At 35.3% G+C, this 6,417-nt stretch overlaps 1 pseudogene; it reads right to left on the reverse strand.

Moving 5' to 3' along the window:
- Positions 1-336: 336 nt before the first annotated feature.
- LOC148761425 (disease resistance protein At4g27190-like) lies at positions 337-5,592 on the reverse strand (annotated as a pseudogene).
- Positions 5,593-6,417: the final 825 nt, after the last annotated feature.

Here is a 6,417-nt window from a genome sequence, read left to right on the forward strand (position 1 = left end):
ATCAATGCTGAAACCAGTACTCAGCCTGGGGCATCCTAGTACTCGCAAACTATTTAAATAGGGGAATCGAAAACGGTAACCCATTGGAGAAAACGTCTTTAGGTTTGGCAGCTCTTTAAGTAGCAATTGGTGTAAGTCAGAGAGAACTATTCCTATCTGCTTATCTCCAAAGTCTACTACACCTTGAGACCCAAAGACTTGCTCAAGTTTTGAAGCCCCATCAATTGAGATGACGGAGAGTTTTGACAGAAAACGGGCGACACTAATAGGAAACAAGCTTTTCAAGTTGCTGCACTCTTCAATTCTTATATATGGAAGATCAGGGAAGGACATGTATTAGAGATGGCCCTGTGATGATAATGCCGAAGTTTGATCCATTTCAATGATTTCTTCCAAATCCTCACAATCCTCTATATGCAAGTTGGTCAGTTGCGGCAAATTTGGAGCAAGCATAGGAGAGAGGAGAAATTTCAACCTATTACGCCTGACACTTTTAACATTCTAAGACATCGAAGGCTGGGAACTTGGATTGGACCCTGCAACTGATGTAAATGACATAGGGATATATGTTCTAGCCTTGGAAAGAAGTGTCCAGCTTGAATTTGAAATATATTTACATAGTTTCCAACTGTTATATATTTCAAATATACAAAACTTCGTCTTAATTGGAAATTAATTGTGTCTCACCCCTCGCCATTTCCAAAGTTAGAGAGATATAATTGCTGCAAAGATGTAAAATTATCATAATTTCAGAGAGATATAATTGCTGCAAAGACGTAAAATTATCATAATTTCATTAAAAATTGAAATAAATTACAAAGGTCCAAGATATTGATACGAAACAATTGAAAGAGAAAAGTCTTTTGAATCACAAAGAAAGAACGCATACTCTATGCATCTATTAATCATAAATCAAGCGATTACTTTAATATTTGTTTGATATAAGTTTACGCTATTAAACACAATTACAAAAGTCAATTAAATAAACTCATATCTTTTTATTATATCTAATTAAATCCATTTTTCAATGTGTAAGAGTATTTTTGGATGAAATGCATGGATGACCATTAACCTCTTAGCATGCTGACATTTATAAGACACATGTAAAATATGAAGTCGCAATAAGAAACACGTGGATTTTAAATCTTTAAATTGAAATTTGGGTTTTAAATGTTAGAAATCTAAAAAGGCACCCAACGTTTCTTCTTCCATTCAAGGTCTAGAAAGATAAAAAAGGACAGAATTTATGGTTTCTTGATTCTCTTGAGTGTTTTATTGGGGTTTGATTTTTATTAATTGATTTTTTTGTGGTTATTTGTTTTTTTTTCAGATTAAATCAGTTAAATTTTTTTATTTTACCATGACATGTGTCCATTATTGCCATGTCATATTTTCCACTTGTCTTTAAATGCCAACATTGCCACATCGTATTTGGATCAACGAAAAAATTTAAAACCATAATTGAAGGAAAAGAGTATAAAAGAAGTACCTTTAGTTGAACTTGTTCGTAAACTTCTTTCTGAATGGTGAAATTTATTAGTTTAGGACAATCCAAAACTTTTAACATTTTCAAGGATGACAATTTGATGAGAAAGTTTTCCGAGCAAAAGCAACTATCCAGTTCCGAAGTTGTCGATCTTGTAGGCGAGGGAGTGCAATGGCACCATCAACTCCATCCTTTTCGTTTGCCAAGTTGAAGACAAGGGTTAATTGAGGACAATCAATTATCGAAACCGATTCCAGGTACGGAAGTCCTGGAGCCAATGTGATTGGAGACACATATTTCAAGTTTTTGCAACTAATTATCTGAAGATTTTTCAATTTTGGCCAGCATAGAGGATATCAATCCATGTATAAAACTATTTCATCCCCAATTTCTGTTTCTGTGATTAAATGTTTCAAAGATTCGCAGTCCTCTATCTGGAGTTCTTCTATATGCACCCAAATTTGAGCAATGGTAGGTGAAAAGAGATATACCAGTTTAGAACACGACCCAATTCTCATAATCTTAAGACTTTGAAGGTTAACAAGATCGGTGGGTCCTTTTCATGTGCAATTCAATTCTGGTAATGAAGTCAACTCGAAACAAGTTAAATTTGAGCTTAGTGGTGCCTGATTTTTTTTGCATAAAGAATAATAGAAATTTTATTAATTAATAAATACTGAAATATGAACATAATACTTGATGAAACAAGATCTTAAATATTGAGAATACATACATTTTTGGAAAAAAGGTAAAAGTAAGTGTTAAAAGCCAATAATTTAGAAAGATTGGATAGTAATTATTTATATATTTGATAATTTGATAAAGAGCAGATGGGAGCATTATTAAAATAAATGGAGGGAGAAGAGGTACCCCTAGCTCAGCCATTTCTTGGACATTTATTTGAGCCAAAGTGATTGGAAATGCATTTCCAAATCTTGGACAATCTTTTATCTTGAGTCTTTTCAATGTTGGCCAACACAGAGGATGGAAATGTGTGTTTGATACTACTTCGTTGTCATCAGTTTCTGCGTCCGTGATTATATGTTCCAACTCACTGCAATGGTATATCAGGATTTCTTTCAGATGCACCAAACTTTGAGCAATGACAGCTGAAAAGAGAGATATTAGCTTAGGACAACGCTCTATTCTGATAACCTCAAGACTTTGGAGTTTAACAAGATGAGGAGGTCCTTTCCATATGTACTTCAATTCTGGTAATGAATCTAACTCCAGTTTAGTTAAACTTGATAGCAGTGACGTCTGATTTTCTTCATTGGCATGAAGAGGCCTAAGTGTTTGAAATACCACATGCAACCCCAAACAATCTTCGACACCCACTTGTTTTAAATTTTGCAGGCCCGGAACTGCAACGATAAGGTTATTGCATTCTGATATTGTCAAGTTTTATAACTTTTGCAAGAATCCATTCGGAAACCGACCATGGCACAACTCTTTCAAGCAAATCATGTTCTTCAATGTTAATTTCACCAAATTAGAGAATGCAGTAGAGTTTGGCCCTTGTTCTTGTGTTGTATCAACCAAGTATTCCAAATCCTTGCAGTCTTCAATATGGAAAGAAGTTAATTCATTAAGTCCCCCTCGATCTGCACTTGGGACAACATTTTTGTAATCCATGCTGTTATAAAGAGTAAGCTCTTCCACATTCCAAAACAACTTCGTGAATGCATTCAATGAGAATCCACTGATTGTCAAGATTCTTCTGGAGGTCCCACACTCCTTATAATCATATGGTGCTTCCGAGTTTACAATTATAATGAAGCTTTCTAATGGAGGGAAAGTAAAACTTTTTGCGATAAGTTTAGAAGAAAACATCAGTGATAGTGAGGTCAAACAAGGTGATGAACATAGCTTTGATATGCTAGTGATTCCCCATTCTATATATGGATGAAGATGTATCTCGTCTAGTCGCTCCAACCTGATATTGAACAAAAACATAGGCTAATTAAGCAACCAGAAGCGACTGATAACAGCATCTGAAGTGAATGATACGAATAGATATATAATAAGTAATACTAAAGAGCAATATTATAATTAATAATCACATTGACTACTCACCTTGGTTGCAAGTTTTGGATAATCAAAACTCTTGATTCGTCCCATATAGCCAGCAATCTTAGAGTAGTCAATTCCCATAATTCGTAGGGTAGCTTCTTGATATCAGAAAAATGAATAACAAGAATTTCAAGTTCTTTCAAATTTCCCAATGCTGAAGCATTCTCCAGCTCACAATTTTCTAAGTATAGAGATCGAAGATCTGTTAAGAATTGCAGTTCTCCCAACGACATGAACACATTTTTAAGAACTAAAACTTTGAGGGCTTTCATTCCTTTGAAAAACATACTTGGTATTGTTACTAAACTCCAGTTGTCATAGTTATAATCATAATCTAACAAAAAAGTGTTAAGATATGGAAACTCCAATTCATCAGGAAAAATATTTACTTTACTCTTTATCAATGAGATTGCTGTGTAACATCGAAAACTTTCACTCCTAGGCCATTGTTTTAACCCACTTTTCACCATGAATGGATTTTCCCCTTTTGATGTCATCCAGTGAACAAAATCACAAACCACATCATGCATTTTCACATACCTTTCATTACTAGTTTTCAACAACAAACGAGACTTTTGAAGGTTTGTTATTATTACATCCATTTCCCTCGCATCTTTAATTTAAGTCAACACCATCAAACATTCCTTGCCCAAATCCATACATAGTTAATTCCTCGATTCTAATCTCATAATCTTCTGGGAAAAGCGAACGCAATAACAAACATGAACAGCGATTGTCTTTTTTTAAATAATCATAACTAATCTCAAGACTACTATAGATACCTCCACAAACATCTTAATGCTCTATATGTCTAAAGTCTTTCAGTCGCCGATGTAATACTTTCCACTCATCTTGAGTTTCATCTTTCAAAGCGCTTCCCACAGTTACAATTGCAAGAGGCAAACCCTTGCATTCTCTGGCAACCTCCTTAGCTACATCACTCAAGGGGGAAGTGACATCTTTTAGCCCAACATTATCTTTGAATAAAGCCCATGCTTCATGAACATGTAAGATATTGAGATGAACGTCCTTTTGACATTTCATTCGAGTGCAAACTTGTTTAAGACACGTTGTTTGAAAAATTTGGCAGCCTTTGTGATCATCACCGAACGGAATCCCTATAACCTTTAAGTCAAGTTCTTCCCAAACATCATCAAGGATTATAAGGATGCTCTTCACGTCTTTTATTCTCAACCACAATTGACCTGCTCTTCCTTCTAAATTCGTCTTTTGAAAATTTAAATGTAGGAAGTCTGCAACTTTTCCCTGAATATTGTTGATTTTCGGAGTTTGGGACACAGTTACAATCACAACTTCATTGAAGTGTCGCTTGGCTTGCCTTCCCACCTCTTTTTCCAAAGTGGTTTTACCCACTCCTCCCATCCCATGTAGTCCCATCATGTTCACATCACCATTATTCAGAGCCTCCATGATCTCTTTGAAAGCAGAATTCGAAGATTCAGAAGGCATGAAATCCTTAGATGGAATGAACTCTAATCCTGGAACAGTAGCTTGGTGACCCACTCAAGGAAAACTACAAGTCTCTACAAGTTTAGAAACATTGAGTGTCATCTTTGCAACTTTCATATTTAAGCAGTATCTCCAGCCCAAGGCAGGACACCGACTGAAACACTTCTATTTCATCTAATAATCTCTTCACATCTTCCCGTTCTTCTCTTGCCTTTGTGAGCCAGTCCTCTACGTCATGCTCAATAACCTCAGTTTGCCTTCGGGCCTCATTAACCTCATTCTGTAGCTTATCGATTGCTAATTCATGTTTTGTGCTTTGATTCCTGAAATCTTCAATAATTTTTCCAAAACAGAACGTGCATAAGCTGTTGTGTGTTCCGCTGCCCAATTTCCCAGAGTACCGCAAGCGACAGAGGTTGCAAATTCAGCAGCCATTCACTGATGAACTGAGGTTGAAGAACAGGGATTTCTTGGGTAAAAGCAGTAACTAACAAAGTCGGAGTGAAGGATTTTTTTTTTTTTAAGTACAAAGAAAACTGAAGTAGAAATCAACTTAATTTGCAATGATCAAAAGCTCGGAAATTAGTGCCAATTTTGCAGGTAAAGTATGCAGATGTATACTCAAATGCAAAAACCAAGACAAAAATAAGCCATTGAAGAAAATGATGCACATACATACCAAGGAAACATGAACTTTCAGGAGCCAAGCTTCTATATATTTTGATCAAAGAAAACTCAAGTAGAAATCAAGTTGCACTACAATAATCAGAAGCCCACTAGCAGACGGAATTAAGAAACAACTGTTAATTCTTCTTCAGCTAGCAAAAACACTTGAATACAGAAAATTTTGAACAATTGATGCAATCCCTCTATTATTGTCCTTTCTATTTTTGTCAATGCGCAATCATTTTTCCCTTACGAGGATGTAAATGTATAGGAAATTTTCCAACTGACCATAATTGTTCAAATTCTGCTACTAGCTGAGTAGCTGGTATGTGGCTGGAGTCAACGGTACTTGAAGTTTAAAGTAATTCTAGCATATGTCAAAACGGTGTAGTTTGTGTTGTAATTGTTTGTTAGTGTTAGGTGCTTGAAACGTACTATAAGGAGTCGTTTTGGTGAGGAGTCTATTATATGTTTCAAGTTTCTGTTTTAGTTACCGTTGAATCTTTCTCAAGAATTGATGCTGGTTCATTTTCTTGTTAGATGTCAGATCCTATTTTCTAGTATTTTTGTTTACCAAGGTTAGATCTAAGCTCGGTTAATCTTTGATTTGAAAATCCTTGTATAAATACCGGAAAGAACTTTGAAACTGTGAGAGGAAATTTCATTTTTCCAGAAAGCTTGTTCTGCTGTGCTCGAATCTCCAAATATTTCTTTCTTAATTT

The sequence above is a fragment of the Theobroma cacao genome, chromosome 7 (genome assembly GCF_053813885.1).
Source record: "Theobroma cacao isolate CCN51 chromosome 7, ASM5381388v1, whole genome shotgun sequence".
NCBI lineage: Eukaryota > Viridiplantae > Streptophyta > Magnoliopsida > Malvales > Malvaceae > Theobroma > Theobroma cacao.